The sequence below is a fragment of the Balaenoptera physalus genome, assembly GCF_965194825.1.
Source record: "Balaenoptera physalus genome assembly, chromosome: 1".
Classification (NCBI taxonomy): Eukaryota; Metazoa; Chordata; class Mammalia; order Artiodactyla; family Balaenopteridae; genus Balaenoptera; species Balaenoptera physalus.
Genome location: NC_138882.1, coordinates 141,668,253 through 141,685,328, shown reverse-complemented (window position 1 = coordinate 141,685,328; position 17,076 = coordinate 141,668,253). Strand labels below are relative to the sequence as shown.

Sequence of the window (17,076 nt, the reverse complement as noted above, 5' to 3'; positions counted from 1 at the left end):
CCCGTTAAAGGCTAGTGCTTCCGCCTCACTTGAAGACAATGCAGAGGCCTTTGCCTGGTGAGCTAACACATGACACCCCTATCTGCCCTCCTTTTTGCCGCCAGAAAAATATAGGATTAAATCACAACATATTCCAGCTAGGGATGTGCCAGGGCTGGTAAAGGAAGAAAGGAACTATAACCCAGAGGAACTGCAGGACAGAGCCAGCATGTACCAACAGAAGCTGGGAGAGTGTGTATCGACCTAGATTCTGAGAGTGCTGCACCAAGATGGGGTACAGACCAGAAAACTGGATAAGGAAAAGTTTAAAGATATGGCAGCACTCTCCCTGACTAGGACCCTCCCTGACTAGGCCCCTGGGAGACAGTGCTAACACACTTCCAGGATGACTCTTAAATGTTTGGAGAATGCTTATAGCCCACAGTCAGTGAAGTTGAAATACCATAGTTGCTACGGAAGATGTTGGAAGAGGAGATAAAATGGCTCAGAGAAGTGTGCAAACTAGAATAAATAAACTACATAAGGCTGGGAAATCCACCAGAAGACTATGTTGCACAGGTGGGCCCAAAAGACACACCACTTGCCAAAGCCATAAGGAACACACTGACCAGAGGAAGATCAGCCTCACCAAGAAGCTCAGTGACGGCTGTTCCCTATAGACCAGAGCTCATGGTAGGAGCATTGGGATACTAATAACAATAGAGATGACATGATCCCCAAAACAGAGGTGAGATTTCAGCATTTAACTGTCAAAATCAAAGTAGTTGCAATTATCTTCATGAGCGCCGTGACGGAAGAGTGAGCCTGATCTGAAGAAAGCTATGGAGGTGATGTGCTGTCCCCAGTAGGCTGAATACATGGATCTGGAAACCAAGGGGTTTATTTACAAGTAGCCTCCTTGCCATCATTCCCAATTACCCACTTGGGGAATTTGTGCTTCATCTCCACGACTCTGGGCTCTACATAGGTTTATTTACAGAAAGGGAAATGCTTCTGGAAAGAATTCCATTAACTTTTCAGCTACCTCTTGCTCTCTCATGCCTTCAGGCTCCTGGAAGGGGTAATTGATTCTGATTATCAGGAAGAGCTGATGTTACACAGTGGGGGCAGGGAAGAATATGTTTGGCACCCAGGTGATTTATTTGAATGTTTCTTGGTACTTCTTTACCTAATTTTCATGGTAAATAGATAAGTGCAAAAGTCATTGCCTGAGAAGGCCAGGGTGACCAAGAGTTCAAATCCTTCAGAGATGAGAGGCTGGGTCACCCCTCCAGGTAAGCTGTTTAAACCTTCAGAGGCACTAGTTGAGGATGAGGGGTCTGGAGAGTAGAGAAAGGAGATGATGAGTATCTGCTTTGTCCTGCAGCAGTCAGTGCAGTAGTTTATACCATTAACCTTATTTTTAAGTTTTTCCAGAAAAAGAGTCCAGTAAAGTCCTGAAAGATACCCTTCCAGGACATATTCCAACAAGTAGATCTGAATATCATGAGGGGTGGACTGTAGTGGATGCTCTGGTGTTCCAGCCCAATTCTGTTTCCTACCCCCACCAGGACCAGCTACTAAGAGTGTTGGCAATTGACAAGGTACAGCTGAAGAGAGTTGCCTTGCCCAATGTCACACACCTCTCTTGAGGGCCGCCTCAGTCCAATGAGTCATTGCTGTGAAATTATAAAGGCTCAGCTACATTGCCCCAGTTTGGGACAATGCTTCTGACTCTTGCCATCTAAGTGCCAGAGTTCCCCATAGGATGGGCTGATGATGCCATTTTTGTGACTACATCACAACCCAATTTCATCCTGTTCCAATCCTATTCCTTTACTTTACGGACCTTGATCATGAGAACTCTCTTCAAAAAGCTTTCTGCATGCCAATCTTTTACTCAGAGTCTATCTTCCAGAGAATAAGGCATATACAACAGAAACCAATTCTCAGATCCAAAATAACAACAAATTACACACACACACACACACACACACACACACACACAAATACAAATAATGGCAAACTCCAGAAAATCAAAAAAGGTATTTGGAGGTGGGATGAAAGAGAAGATAAGTTGGAAAGAAAAGATAAGACTTTTCTCAAAAGATCAGCAATGTGTCTGATGGCTGACTTCTCTAGAGAAAAAGAAATATATATTTTACTATATTATCTCAGTTTTTATGCAGAGTCTCCTTGGGCTGCCATAACAAAGTAACACAGACTGGGTGGCTTAAACAACAGAACATTTTTTTCTCAGTTCTGGAGACAGGAAGTCTAAGATCAGGGAGCAAGCATGGTTGGGTTCTGGTGAGGGCTCTCTCCCTGGCTTGCCAACAGCCACCTTCTGGCCATGTCTTCACATGGCAGAGAGAAAGGACAAGCACTCTGGTGTCTCTTCTTCTTCTTCTTCTTCTTTTTTTTAAATAGGAGTATAGTTGATTTACAATGTGTGTTAATTTCTGCTGTATGGCAAAGTGATTCAGTTATAAATATATGTATATTCATATATACATTCTTTTTCTTTCTTTTTAAAAAATTTTTTATTGTCATATAGTTGATTTACAATGTGTTAGTTTCAGGTGTACAGCAAAGTGAATCAGTTATACATATATGTATATCAACTCTTTTTTAGATTTTTTTTCCCATACAGGCCATTACAGAGTATTGAGTATACGTTCTTTTTCATATCTGTTTCCATTATGGTTTATCACAGGATACTGAATATAGTTCCCTGTGCTATACAGTAGGACCTTGTTGTTTATCCATTCTATATATATAATAGATTGCATCTGCTAATCCCAAACTCCCAATCCACCCCCTCCCCTACTCCTCTCCCCCTTGGCAACCACAAGCCTGTTCTCTATGTCTGTGAGTCTGTTTCTGTTTTGTAGATAGGCTCATTTGTGTCATATTTTAGATTCTACATATGAGTGATATCATATGGTATTTGTCTTCTTTTTGACTTACTTCACTTAGTATGATCATCTCTGGGTCCCTCCATGTTGCTACAAATGGCATTATTTCATTCTTTTTTCTGGCTGAGTAGTATTCCATTGTATATATGTACCACATCTTCTTTAACCATTCATCTGTCAATGGACATTTAGGTTGCTTCAGTGTCTTGGCTATTGTGACTAGTGCTTCTATGAACATAGGGGTGCATGGATCTTTTCAAATTACAGTTTTCTCTGGATATATACCCAAGAGTGGGATTGCAAGGTCCTATGGCAACTCTATTTTTAGTTTTTTGAGGAACCTCCATACTGTTTTCCAGAGTGGCTGCACCAACTTACATTCCCACCAACAGTGTAGGAGGGTTCTCTTTTCTCCACACCCTCTCCAGCATTTGTCATTTGTAGACTTTTTAATGATGGCCATTCTGACTGGTGTGAAATGGTAGCTCATTGTAGTTTTGTTTTGCATTTCTCTAGAGAAAATATGGAAACCAGAAAATGCTGAATTGATATCTTCAATGTGCTGAAATAAAATAACCCACAATTCCATACCCAGGAAAACTACCAATCGAGAATAAGGGTAAAATACAGAAATGGGCAGAAAAACAAAAACTGAGAAAGTTTACTAACAGCAGATAATTATTAAGGAAAATGGATGAAATGTTCAAGGAGATATGGTGAATGGGGATTTTGGTAAATTTGTAGACAAAACTAAGAAAACTAAAATAATGACAATATCTAGTGTCTGGGGCAAAAAGCCAAGAACTGAAACATGGACAAAAATAGTACGTAAGTTTGGAGGAGGAGGTGATCAGATTTAAGGCATTCTAAGGTCATGGTATTTTCTGAGAAAAAGTGAAAATGCTATTTATACTTTGTTGAAAAGAATAGACTTGGAGCATTTAATTTCCAAACAAGTACAGGGAGAAGTAGGACGAGGAAGAGCAAAAATTCAGTCAGTTCAAAGAAGGTAATAAGAGTGGGTGTAAAACAGTAAAGACAGTAAGAATAGAAAAGAGAAATAGAAATAAGAGGGCAGAAATAATCCAAATCAATCAGTGATCATAATATATGTAAATGGATAAAACTCTCCTGTTAAAACACAAAGATTCTTAGGCTATATAGAAACCAATTTAACTATATGATTCCTATGGGATTTTCAACTATAATGTATGAATACAGAAAATTTTAAAGGCAAAGGCTAGAAAAAATAAAGCAGGAAAATATTAACCAAAAAAAGCAGCTATAGTTAAATCAATGCAAAACAAAATAGAATTCGAGGGGGAAAGCTTTAAGAAAAATAAAGAGAATCACTGCATCATGCTAAGAGGTTCAATTTATCAGGAAGGTAACAGTATAAAACATATTCACCTAATAGCATAGCTTCAAAATTATATATTATATATATTGTTAGATCTACAAAGAATCATTAACAGATCCTTCACTATTTTAATACAGCTTTCTTGGTTATTGATAGATCAAGCAGAAAACAACATTGGCAAAGATATTTAAGATTTGAACAGCACAATTAAAAAACTTTTAGGAAATTATACTGGTTTACATCACCCTCCCTCCCTGCAGTTTTCTCCTTTACTCCACATATACTCCCATTACTCTTGCTCTGGACTTTTGCATTTGCTAATTTCAGGGAAGCTCTTGATTCGTTGTTCTGTGCCTCAGTTTGTTATTTGCCTCTGATTTAAGGCTCTACTCATACTCTTATTTGGCTTCTTAAGCAGGCTCTCTCATCTAGTATCTGAGCTGGGAAAGGCCCCTGGTGGGCAGGACCAGACTTTGACCACTTGCCTTCCTCATATTACAAAGTGAGTTGGGGAGGCTAGGTTCAGACACCAAATAAATGTTGGCACATGTTGGGTAAGGGCTCATAAGTGTATGTAGAATGAAAACATTAAATATTAGCTTATTGGAAGTGTTTTCTTCCAGCATCCTTTAACTCTAGACCAAGGTGCATAGTCAAATCAGATCCTAATTCCTAAATGCAGAGAGCTTTATCAACCTTCACTCTCCCAGCCCTGCATCCCTACACGTTCCACTTTCTTCTATATTTAGTCCATATTTCCTACCACTTTGTGCCAATTTCAGGATGAGAGTCTGAGAATGATTTCTCCAGTAAGGCTTTTGACAGGAACAGCAGTGGCAGACAGAAACCACCCATAATATCTACCACAAATGCTGGGCTCTCCCAGCTGAAAGCCTTCTTAGAAAATGAGAATTCATCTGGCAACAAATAACAAGGGCTATGAAGAAGATTCTACTCTTCAATCCAGTAATTCTACTGCTGGGAATTTACTCCAAGGAAATCCCTTAAGGGGGGAAAAAGTCATCTGTGTAAAGATGTTCATAGCAATCCAATTCATAAGAAAAGAAAACTAGAAACGATCCCCACTACCACCACTGGGGAAATGGCAGAGCAAATTGTGACACATTATCACAATAGAATACTGTATAGCTATTTCAAATGACAAATATACACACTAGGCCAACTCTTGGAAATGGACTTCTGAAGCAACATTCAGTGAGAGGCAGCAGACTGGAAAATATTTATTGTCTGTAGCATGTAAGACCCTCCAAATCCGGAAAGGTGATAGGATCATCTGGTTCTGAGGGTGAGGAAACTAAGGCTGAAGGGGTGGGTGAAACCGAGTCAAGGGGTTTAGTGCCCTTCCTAGAGAGGATCTGGAATTTGAGCCTGGGTCTCTCTGATTCCAAAGTCCATGTCCTCCTGTAAAGGCAGCACCCAGCTGTGTCTAATTTTCTGGCAATGATATTAAGGAAACATAGAGCTCCAAGGAGACTAGAGTTTATTTTTAATTGTCTTATTAATGAAAAATTGTGTAAATTTAAGTTAGAAAAAAACAAAGGACTAAAATGAGATCTGTCCCATGAAGACCAGGCCTGAACATTAGGATCCTTGTAGAGTAGAAGCCCATACTATTTATCTCCCCATGATGTATCCAAATCACCTGAGGGCTTGTCCAGCCCACACATGCCCTCTTCTCTCTGCCCCCAACCCTGCACTGAAACTCCATGTCTATGCCATAGTGAGCTACTGCTCCCAGTGGAAGCATGAATATTTATTTTTTATTTGTTTGGAGCCAAAAAGACAAAGACTAAAAATCACTGGTTAAAGCATTACCTTCCAAAGGTTCCTGTGAAACCCCAGGGGCTTGTGTCTCAGATGGGAGGAATAAGCATTTTCTTATTTTAAACATATCACCCATGCAGGTGACATTGCATTAAACGAAGGGTACATTGGTGTTTGTGTGGATTTGGGAGTAAGGATGATTTGGGTTCAAGTCTTGACCCAGCTATAATTGTAAGACAGACCTATTTTACATACACACACACACACACACACACACACACACACACACACACTGCCTTGGCTTGTCCTTAGAAACTCTTAGAACTGCATGTTTATCTTGCTCTTTACTCTAATAAAGTTGAATTTTGTAACCAAGGAAATGTCCTGGTTCTTGGGCTAAAGATGTCTCAGCAAAAGATAAGGATTAGAAATACTTTGTTCCTAAAGGTCTTTTGTTTCTTGGCTGCTATAGATTAAGTATTTCTTCTGTCCCCTCAGAATTCATGTGTTGAAACCTAATCCCCAACGTGATGGTATTTGGAGGTAGGGCCTTTGAGAGGCAGTTAGGTGATAAGGGCAGAGCTCTCCTGAATGGGACTAGTGTCCTTATAAAAGAGACTCCAGAGAGCTCCTTCCTCTCCTTCAGCCATATGAGGACTTAGTGAGAAGACAGCCATCACGAACCAAGAAGTGGGCTCTCACCAGACACTGAATCTGCCAGCACCATGATCTTGGAAGTCCCATCCTCTAGAACTTTGAGAAGTAGAATTCTGTTGTTATAAGCTGTCCAGTCTTTGGTACTTATTACAGCCGCCGGAACAAACTAAGACATTGGCTGCTGCTTGTGGTTTTACCCTTGTCCTCCCCTAGCGTACCTGTCAATTAAAGCTGCAATGACAGCAGTCCTTTGGACTCTTCCTAAGGCCACCCTGCCCCTGCAGTTGATCTGGATGACTTCACCACCTCCTTCTTAAATGCTCCTGATTGGAGAAGCAGTTGGATCACATGCATGAACTGACCAATGAATAAAGGGCAAGGGACCATTTTGAAGTAGCAACCTCCTGGTCCTAAAGAAACTGTAAAAGCAAGCCAGGCAGAGAAATCGTAGAGGTCTCCAAGCTCAAGGGCAATAGACCTAGAAGACACCTTGCCATCAGAGTCCCAGCTTCTGAATTGCCTTTTCCTGGGTGCTGTTCAGAGCCAGGGGCTATTTCTTTAATGGCTTTGGAGTAGCAAGATGAGGTGGTGGGAGAAGACAAGGGGCATGGGTTTGTGAGAACCTTGCAATCAGCTGATCTACCTGCCCTGCTTCCTTCCTGCTGCCATGACCATATCCTTTGAGTTAAAAATATCAATAATATTTTTCTTTTTATTAAGTGGCAGATGGTTGGGAGTTTTTACTTTGCTATTGCAAACACATAGGAAGGAAACAATCACTGTAAGGCTAAGGGGCAGACAGAATAGCTCAGATATTAAAGTCAGGAACTTGGTTACAGGGCAGGAATTAGAAGATGGGGCCGTGCTGTACAGACTTCTGTACAGACCTCTCAGAGCCACCAGCTGATACAATGACTTACTCTCAGTATACGTCATCTCTCTGATCTTGAGGTTCCTTATCTGTAGAACGGGGCTCATTCTCCCATGTTGCAGAGTTGTATAAAGGTTAGAGAGAATGTGTCTAACATGCCTGGCTAGCAGTAGCCACTAAATGAATGAGAATTACTTCCATCGTTGACATACGTTAGTCTGTTGGATTCCCTTCCTCTCCTTTTTGCTTCCCAAGCTGAACTGGCTGTGAATCGATGGGAAAGCAGGCAGGACAAGTGTCACCAACCATGATGGTTAATGTTATGTGTCAAGTTGACTGGGCCAGGGATGCCCAGACACTTGGTCAGACATTATTCTGGGTGTGTCTGTGAGACTGTTTCTGGATGAAGATTAACGTTTGCTTTTCTTTTTTTTAAAAACTTTTAATTTTATATTGGAGTACAGTTGATTAACAATGTTGTGTTAGTTTCAGGTGTACGACAAACCAGTAGACTGAGTCAAGCAGATGCCCTTCCTGATGTGGGTGGGCCTCATCCAATCAACTGAAGACCTAAATAGAACAAAACTGACTGGGTAAGAGGGAACGCCTGCTGTTTGACTGGCTTGAACTGGGACATCAGTCTTTTCCTTCCTTTGGACTCAAACTGAAAAATCACTCTTCTCGGGTCTCAGGCCTGCAGGCTTTCAGACTGGAATTTATACCATTATCTCTCCTGATTCTCAGGCCTTTGGACTTGGACCACATCATGGGCAATCCTGCCTCTCAGACTTCTTGATTGCCAATCTTGGGACTTCTCAGTCTCCATAACTGTGTGAGCCAATTCCTTATAATTAATAAACAAACAAACACGTATCTGGTTGTGTTTCTCTGGAGAATCCTGACTAATACACCACTTAGGGCTCTGATTTAGAGGACAGGCCAAGGGGAGGACCTGCAGAGCCAGGGGAGGCCTTCCACACCGGGAAAGAGGAGGCTGCAGGCCAGAGCCAAGAGGAGGCACGATAAGGAGGGAAGGGGAACTTTGCCCCTTGCCTTGTTTGCCCGCTTTAACTGCTAGAGACAGTCTGACCTAGTCTGGCTCCTGTGAGAGTTCTAGGAGCGGCCCCTCTTTGGCTGAGCTCGGAGTGACCTTAACATAGGAACAGGCAGAATGCAGTGTTCCACCCTACGTGTGCCCTGAGCACTTTGTACATAGTAGAACTATAGCCATTGCAGCATCCCATCATATTTTAATAACATGCCTGTCTCTCTCACTGGTCTGTGAGCTCTTGATTCAGATTCATTCCAATTCCCTCAGGGCCCAGCTTGGGACCTGGCACCATGCTTGGCTCATGGCGGACCCTTTTGTACTTTGAAATTGTAGATTAATATTTGGGTGATGGAAACACTTTATTCTTTCCCTCTTTCCCGTACATTTGCCTCATCTCTTTCTCAGACGTAAAGGAATTTGAAGCAAACAGACTTTTGGGGATCAGGTTGGGCTAGGCTGTGTTGCAGTAACAGCCCACTCTCAAATCTCAGTGACTTAACACAAGTTAGTTTCTGACTCATGCAAAGTCCCCTGTGGTTCTGGGCAGCTCTCCAGAGCAGCTGCTCTCCATCCAGCGGCTCGGCAATCCCGGACTCCTGTGATTTGGTGTCTCCATCATCTCAGCCCAGGCAGGGCAGGGGCTCGTGGGGAGCACACACCTCTCAGCAGTGCTGCAGCCCAGATATGCTAGCGTCACTTTCCCTCAGAGCCCGGGGGCTAGATCTACTCCCACGGCCACACCTAACCTCATGGTTATTGGGATGAGTGGTCTTCTGTGTGCCCAGGAAGGAGGGGCGAACTGGATACTGGTGGGTACTAATCGTACCTACCAAGCTGAAATATAGGACAGCTCAAATTAAAAGTGGGAAAACTACCGAAATTTGTTGTTCTTGTTATGATACATATCTTCATTTACTTATTCATTCAACAATTATTTATTGAACACCTCCTAGGTGTTGGGCATTGTGCCAGGTACTGGGGCGCAGCAGTGAGTAAAACAAAGTCTCTGACATTACGAGATAACATTCTAACAGAGAGAGACATACAAATAGGTATATACACTCTCAGAGGGTTATATGTGCCGTGAAGGAAAATAAAAGAGAGTAAAAGGCTAGAGAGAGATAGAAGAAGTTGCTGTTTGGGATACGGTGGTGGAGGAAGTCTTTGTTGATGAGAGATTTGGTGACGTGAGGGAGGTATACCAGTACATGCGGGGAGGGGAGGCAGGATTATGGGCAGAGGTAAGCTCAGTGCAATGGTCAATTCACTCATTTAGTTCATTTATTCAGCAAACATCTGTTGAGCTCTCATCACTGTGCCAGGCCCTCTCTTACAGAGCTGGTGATTCACATATGAATGAAACCCGGACGGTGACCTCCAGCAGTCCAGTCCAGTAGGGCAGTTGGATTTGCAAACAAATATGTATAATGAGAAGTAAGGGGTCAGAGGGGACACAAAAGAGAGAACTGCAGTTTCCATTTGGGTAGAGAAAGGTCAAGGAAAATGTTATGCAAGAGGGGACTTGATGGCCTAAAGTGGGAATTCGGAAAATCAGCTATTAAGGTGAAAGTATTAGTGGGGTGGGGGTGGTGGTGGGATGAATTGGGCGATTGGGATTGACATGTATACACTGATGTGTATAAAATAGATAACTAATAAGAACCTGCTGTATAAATAAATAAATAAATAATAAAATTTTTTTTAAAAGATGAAAGTATTGTATGCATTACCTACTGCTGTGTAACAAAATACCCCCACATTGTGGCTTAAACCATGACATTTTATTATTTCTCATGATTCTGTGGATTGGCTGGGCTCTGCTGGACAGTTCTTCTGGCACAGGTGGCACTGACCAGGTCACTCACGTGGATGCATTCAGCTGGGAGCCTGGTGTGGGCTGATATCCAAGATGGCTTCATTTCCATGTCTAGTGCCTCACTGAGGTGGCTGGAACAGCTGGGGCTGACTGGGCCTCCCTCTCTCTTTCTCTTTCTCCATGACATCTTTCATCTGAACTTCTTTACATGGTGGCTGGATCCCAAGAGGGTGAACAGAGGCTTCAAGGCCTCTTAGGGACTGAAAGTCACAGTGTCTTTTCCACTGCATTCTGTTGATCAAAATTGGTCAAAAAGCCAGCCCAGATTCTAGGGGAGGGGAAAAACAGACTCTACCTACCTGCCTGTCCAGGGCTGGGAGGAATTGGTGGAGGCCATATTTTCAGACAGTCTACCACAACCGTTAACAGTACAATTAAGCAGACATGTCTGTGTGCTCCCATGCTTTCCTCTCTCCCAAAATGAGCCCATGGCAGAAATCACTAACTGCTCCCAGCACACTTGCCTGCTGAGCCTAAGATCTTCCCAAGCCAGTACACCAGGCAGATTGACCAGATTCAGGGCAAGAAAGGAGACCCATTTGCCATCCCAGCCACAAAGGAATATAACAACTGCCAAAAACGCATCTGTGATATAATTGTACAAACTCTTTAGCTATTGTGTCTGCAAATAAACTAGGGATGGGAAACAGTGGTAGGATTCTGGATGATGCATCTCGTCATATTTTTGTGATGAATAGGCAGTTTTAAATGCCCAAGGGATGTAAAAATTTTAAAAAGAATTATACTACCGAACAAAGATAGAAAAAGAAGAAAAAGCTCTTGAGGGGGGTTTGGGTGAAGAGCAAGCATGCCTGGCCTAGAGAAGAGAATTCAGAGGGCAGCTCAGGAAAGGAGGCAGGTGACACAGGCATGGCAAAGGGCTCTGGAAAGAACAGTTTTGGTCTGAGCTCAAGAGACTGTACTTGATTTCTGGCCAGAATGGGCTTGGCACTCCCCAGCCCTGGGGCTTGGGGAAATCGACTAGCTGGGCTTAGAGGTACAACAGGTTGGAATGCAAAGGCAGTTTGATGTGTCCAACTCAGCTAGCTGAATTCTACAGCAAAGCTCAGTACCTGTATTTGACCTGCTTCCATGGGCTTTCAATCCCCAGATGTACCATAATGTGTTAAAATCAGTTTTGTGCTCTAAACTGCTGAGAATGTTATATTTCAGGCACCTCATCATAAAAGAAATTTACAGAGCAACAGTTAAGACTGAGCTCATAAGGACAGAGGCAAAAGAGGAGAAATCTATGTTGTTGCCTTTGGTGGTGATGGCAGCTGAATTAAGTGGGCACCAAAGAGAGGGGTCAAGGGGTTTCCTGAGAGATCTTGTATTTGTGGTGTCTCCTTTAAGTTATAGATGGTTTAGCCTTTTCCCTTCAGCAAAGCAAAATCCCGATGTAGAGGCACTGTGAGTAATCTAAGGCAAGGATGTCTTTCCCTTTCCCCCAGGCATCAGTGCTGTGGTGGGGAGCACGCTGGATCTGGAGTCAGGAGGGGTCTGACCCAAGGGGCGTCTGTAGCATACAGTGGGTTTTGGCATCATCTAGACCCGGACTTGGAGCCAGACCCTGCCCTTTCCTGGCTGGCTGGCTGGCATGCCTCAGTTGATGAGTCTGTAATGTGGTAGAAATGATGCCTGCTTTTCGGAGTTGTTGTGAAGTTAGACATCTTCAAAGTACCTGTGGTAAAAGAGTAATATCTGCAGAGCACGTGTCATCTAATACAGGCTTTTATCCTTAGTGTTTATCAGCCTGTGGATCTACAGATACATTTTCTTTTCTTAGCCAAAGAATGTGAATTCTGCTGCAACTTAGTTAAAGGGAGCAAGTCCAGTTCCTGAGTGGTCCCAGAGGTAGTGGTCCCAGAGGCAGTGGTCCCGTACCCTCTCCCTAACAAGTAGGAAGAGATCCTTTTGTGTTGAGGTTTCAAATCGACCATCTATGAGGCCAGATCACTATAGGTTCTGGAATTCGGGGAAAACCTTTTCCCCAGATAAAAAAGAAAATTGCATTTCCTGACATCTTAGCTACCATCTGGGTTTCCTTCTACATCAGCTATCATATTATGGCTACTGTACCCTGTTAAAACATTTACCATAAGCTCTCCCCCAGGGTATTTCAAGGCCTTCCCCATAAAAATTCCTAAGCAGAAAAGTCCTTTGGGAATACAAGTGATGGTTATGCGTCAGGAGAAGGATCGGAGCACTCCAGTTCATCACTTAGGAAACCTTCCTTGGGGTAAGGGTTGGCGGGGGGGTCCTTCACAAGGGTATTTTATTGAGGGATTTCTTCTTTCGTTTTGTTATATGTATAATGTTGTTAAAGTCCAAAATATTTCCTTATTGCATCTGCTGTACTGTTTGTCAGCTCTGTCTGGCTGAGAGAGGCTCAAGGCTTAGTTCAGATTCTCTCTTAGACATTTTAGAAATACTCCCTTTTTTTCTGGTTTCAAGATATTTGCATCAAGTTTCAGTCTTGCGGCCACTCACTGTGTTCTGGTGGCAAGGACCTGGGAAGTGATCCGTTCATAGAGCACCTACTGAATGTGTCCCATGAGCCAGGAGCTGTGCTAGACCCGGGAAGCAGAGAGCAGTGAGACAGGCCTCAGCCCAGGGAGCTCAGTCTAGTGAAAGCCACACCTCTGGCCAAGGGCCCTCCTTGTCCTCAGAAAGGCTGGTACCTTATTGATTTATTGCCTACCTGAGAGGTAGAGTGAATTATGTTCTACAACAACCCAAAGCCTAGCACTCATCTGCCATATTTAGTTAGCCTAATGCTAGATGCTGTAACAAGTAAACCCTCAAACGTATGATGGACCAATAGAACAGAAGTTCATTTCTTGCTCACATCCAGCCCAAATGTGAGATTCTGTTTACCCAACTGCTCTTCTCCTGGCAGGGATGTCTGGAGTGTCTGTGGTGAGACCCTCTGTTTTCTACCAGTGGATGGGAAAAGTGGGAATAAAGAAGGCATGACCACATCTTAAACACACTGCCCAAAAGTGACATACACGACTTCTGTTCTCATCCCGTTGGTGAGAATAGATTCCACAGCCACATCGAGATACAAGGGCAAAGGGAGGCCTTGGCTTGGCAGTCATTTCCTAGCAACATGGCTCCGCTATGAAAGGGGAACAGCATGCTTTGCTGGACAACTAGCTGTCTTAGTTATTTCTGCCTTCCATGGGTAGGTAAAAAGTCTGTAATGACCTGCCCATTGATTTGCCTGTCTCACTCTTTTTTCTCTGCTTGCTTTGCTCCTGTGTTTTACTCCAGGATCTTATAATTCCCTTTCTAGTATGATGGAATTAAAAGAACTGTGAACTGGATGTCAGATGATCTGGGTTCTAGAATTACAAACACTATCTCACAGGCTGATCTTGAGCAAGTCATCTTCCCACCATGTGCTTCCCTTTATCTGTAAAATAAAGATACTAGTACGTACCATACGGGGGTGTTAGGAAGATTAAATGTGATTCACATCCAAAGTGCCTAGCATAGTACTTGACAAATAAGAGGAAACTATGCATATTTATAGGTAATTGAGTGAATGATGAAAGAAAATTTTATCAGCCATTTTCCTGCTAGCTTCCACTGGTTCCTGTGGCCATGTTTCTTGATATTATTTAGGTATGTGGTGGTGCGGATGGGTGGGAGGGGAACTGGAGTTTGCCCAGCTACTCAGTAAAGTCACCGAAGGCAGGGACTGTGTGTGAGCTCCCTGATGTACATGCCTCCCCTTCCCCTAGGGTGTGTCTCTGGAGGGGCTGCCTAGTAAGCCGATGCTGGATGAGTGAGTTTTGTTGAATTACAGAGGCGTGATTACACTATTGCCTCCAAGGGGCTAAATGCTAGGGCGACCACAGTTATGGCCATAGACCAGGGCTGGGGTTGCCCAACCTCTAAAACTCAAATTATTTTTGTTCTTCTGTTTTCAAGGCGTGAGGCAACATTTCCAAGGTGGGAAAGTCAACATTGGTCCTTTCCTGACTGAAAATGTGAGAGGACCATTCTGTTCACCAGGTAGATGGCTTTTGGCCTCCAGGCTGACTTTTGAAGCCAAATTGCCCACCTGAGTATTCAAAGCAATGAGTCTTTCTGGCAAACCATAAGCAACTGGTGCTGGGCTTGAGTTAGACATTGGAAGACTTGGTCTCAAGTCCTGAATGTGCCATTCACTAACTGAACAGGACTGAGCGGCAGAGTGGAAAGGGAATGAGCTTCACAGTTGACTAGCTCTGGCTTCAAATTTGGGTTTGGCAGGGAGGTTTTAGGCACCTTATTCCACTCTCTGAGCCTCAGTTTCCTCATCTGAAAAATGGAGACCATAATCTTGTCACCTTCCTTTCCTGTCTCCTTTCCTTACAGGGTTGTTGAGAGACAGATTAGTATCGCATAAAGGTTGAACAACTAGGCTCTGGTGGCAGACGCCCTGGGCTCCCTGGACAAGTTATAATCTTTCCTTACCTCAATTTCCCAGTAGGGACAATAGTACCTCCTACCCTATATGCTTATTGTGAGGATTAACTGGGTTAATTTACGTGAAATGCTTAAAAGAGTGCCTGGCACAAAATAAGCAGTCCACTGCAATATGTAATAATAGCCATTACATTATTATTATTATTATTATTACTATTATCAAGGGAATTAAATGAATGTAGAGTTGTTTGATAACTCTAAAGCCACACATCTTAGGTTTTATTTCTAAAGCAATAGGCCTTCTCCTGTCCCCACCCAGATCTATTTTCTGGCCTCTTTGGAACTGTGGGAAATCTCTCAGCAACAAGGGGGCACTTGCTTGACTTTTATGCTTCTGGTTCCTGTGGCCGAGAGCTGGTGGGCTTCTTCCCCATCAGAGCCTGTGCTCTGGTGCTTTTGCCCTGCTGTGTTTGGAGTACGTGTTCCCTTCAGTGCAGCTCCTAACTGCACTAACCAAAGCACTTCCTACCATGTTTTCACACTGTCCATGGGGTGGGAGGGAACTGGCCCCAGGCCGGCACCACGGAGGAGAAAGTGGGGTGCCAGGACCTCTCTTAGCGTGAGGCATCTTCTGATGCCCCACCCTGGGAAGCAGGGTGGGACACGAGGTTAGTGGAGGAGAGCCCACACACTAGGAGACTGAGAGCGTGGGGCTTGTGGTCTGACCAACCCGCGCTTGAATCTCGGCTTTCCCTTTCCGTAGGTGTATTACTTGACTTGACCTATTTGAGCCTCGGTATGTTCATCTGTAAACTGGGGAATATAATACCTAGTCCCTAACGCGGTGGTGAGCATTGGCTGTGATGGTTCAGTGTCCGGCACATAGCAAGCGTCCAAAAACTGTGAACTAAAGCCAGAGGGCTAGGGGTCAGCAAAACTGGCTCTGGAAAAAACCTCTGCTACAAAGGTTCTGCGAGGCACTGGGCAAGTCAGGTCATTTCTCTGGGCCTTAATTTTCTTCATCTGTAAACTGGGTGTGGTGGCTTTATGCCATGTCATTTTAGCTACGCTGGAATCATTTTTCCCAGGATTCCCTTCCCTGTGTGGATCTCATTTCGAGTTGGCTACAAGACAAATCTGTGCTAGATTTGGAGGGTGGCAGCGAAGCAGGAACTATTTTTATGCTATAGCAGGCACTGTGGCAACACACACACACACGCACACATGCACTCTCACACTGTTGCTGATCTGCTAGCTCAGCTCATTGGTGTGGCGCTGCACCTGGACCTTCAGCTCCTATTATATCCTCCTGTAGCCCTTTCAAGTCCTGGGTCAGAGTGTGTGCAGTTGCACGTAAAGGGCACGGCTTCTCCTGTAGGTCGTCTGTGACACTGAGGTTGGAGGTGGTGGGAGATGAACACAGGTTCTGGTTCATGTTCATGGGGTCCCTATTTCCCATGTGGATTCTAGCACGTCCTTGCTCTCCTTCATTTCATGTCCAGCTTTCCCACCCGACTTCCAGTATCAACTGTAGGCACAACACCTGACACAGACCCTTCTCCATGAGCTTACCCATGGCAGAAGGTTTAATTTCTACGGTAAACCCCTTATTCTATATCAGACCATAGTGATTCCACTTGTCCAATCAAATCATGACGCAGTGGGGAAAGTAGCAGCAACCTCACAAGGCTGCTTTAAGGATCAAATGAGGTAACGGACAAGAAATTTCCTTGAAAATTATAATGTGTGTTATGGATGTGTGTGCCTTTTCAAAAACTCACGTGTGGATAAATGTTTTACTAAAACTCCCAGGTGTAATTCTTTTCTTTTTTTTAACATATATTTTAAAAATTTATTTACTTATTTATTTTTGGCTGTGTTGGGTCTTCGTTGCTGCGCGTGGGCTTTCTCTAGTTGCGGCGAGCGGGGGCTACTCTTCGTTGCGGCGCACAGGCTTCTCATTGCGGTGGCTTGTCTTGTTGTGGAGCACGGGCTCAGTAGCTGTGGCGCAGGGGCTTAGTTGCTCCGCGGCATGTGGGATCTTTCCGGACCAAGGCTCGAACCCGTGTCCCCTGCATTGGCAGGCAGATTCTTAACCACTGCGCCATCAGGGAAGTCCCCCAAATGTAATTCTTTAAAATAGTTCTTAGAGCAGAA

At 43.8% G+C, this 17,076-nt stretch overlaps 1 pseudogene across 1 annotated transcript in view; it reads left to right on the top strand.

Moving 5' to 3' along the window:
* The window catches only part of LOC309656812 (keratin, type II cytoskeletal 8 pseudogene), a 411,180-nt pseudogene that overhangs the window by 221,259 nt on the left and 172,845 nt on the right, over positions 1-17,076 (top strand). The gene's annotated exons all lie outside the window — the stretch shown is intronic.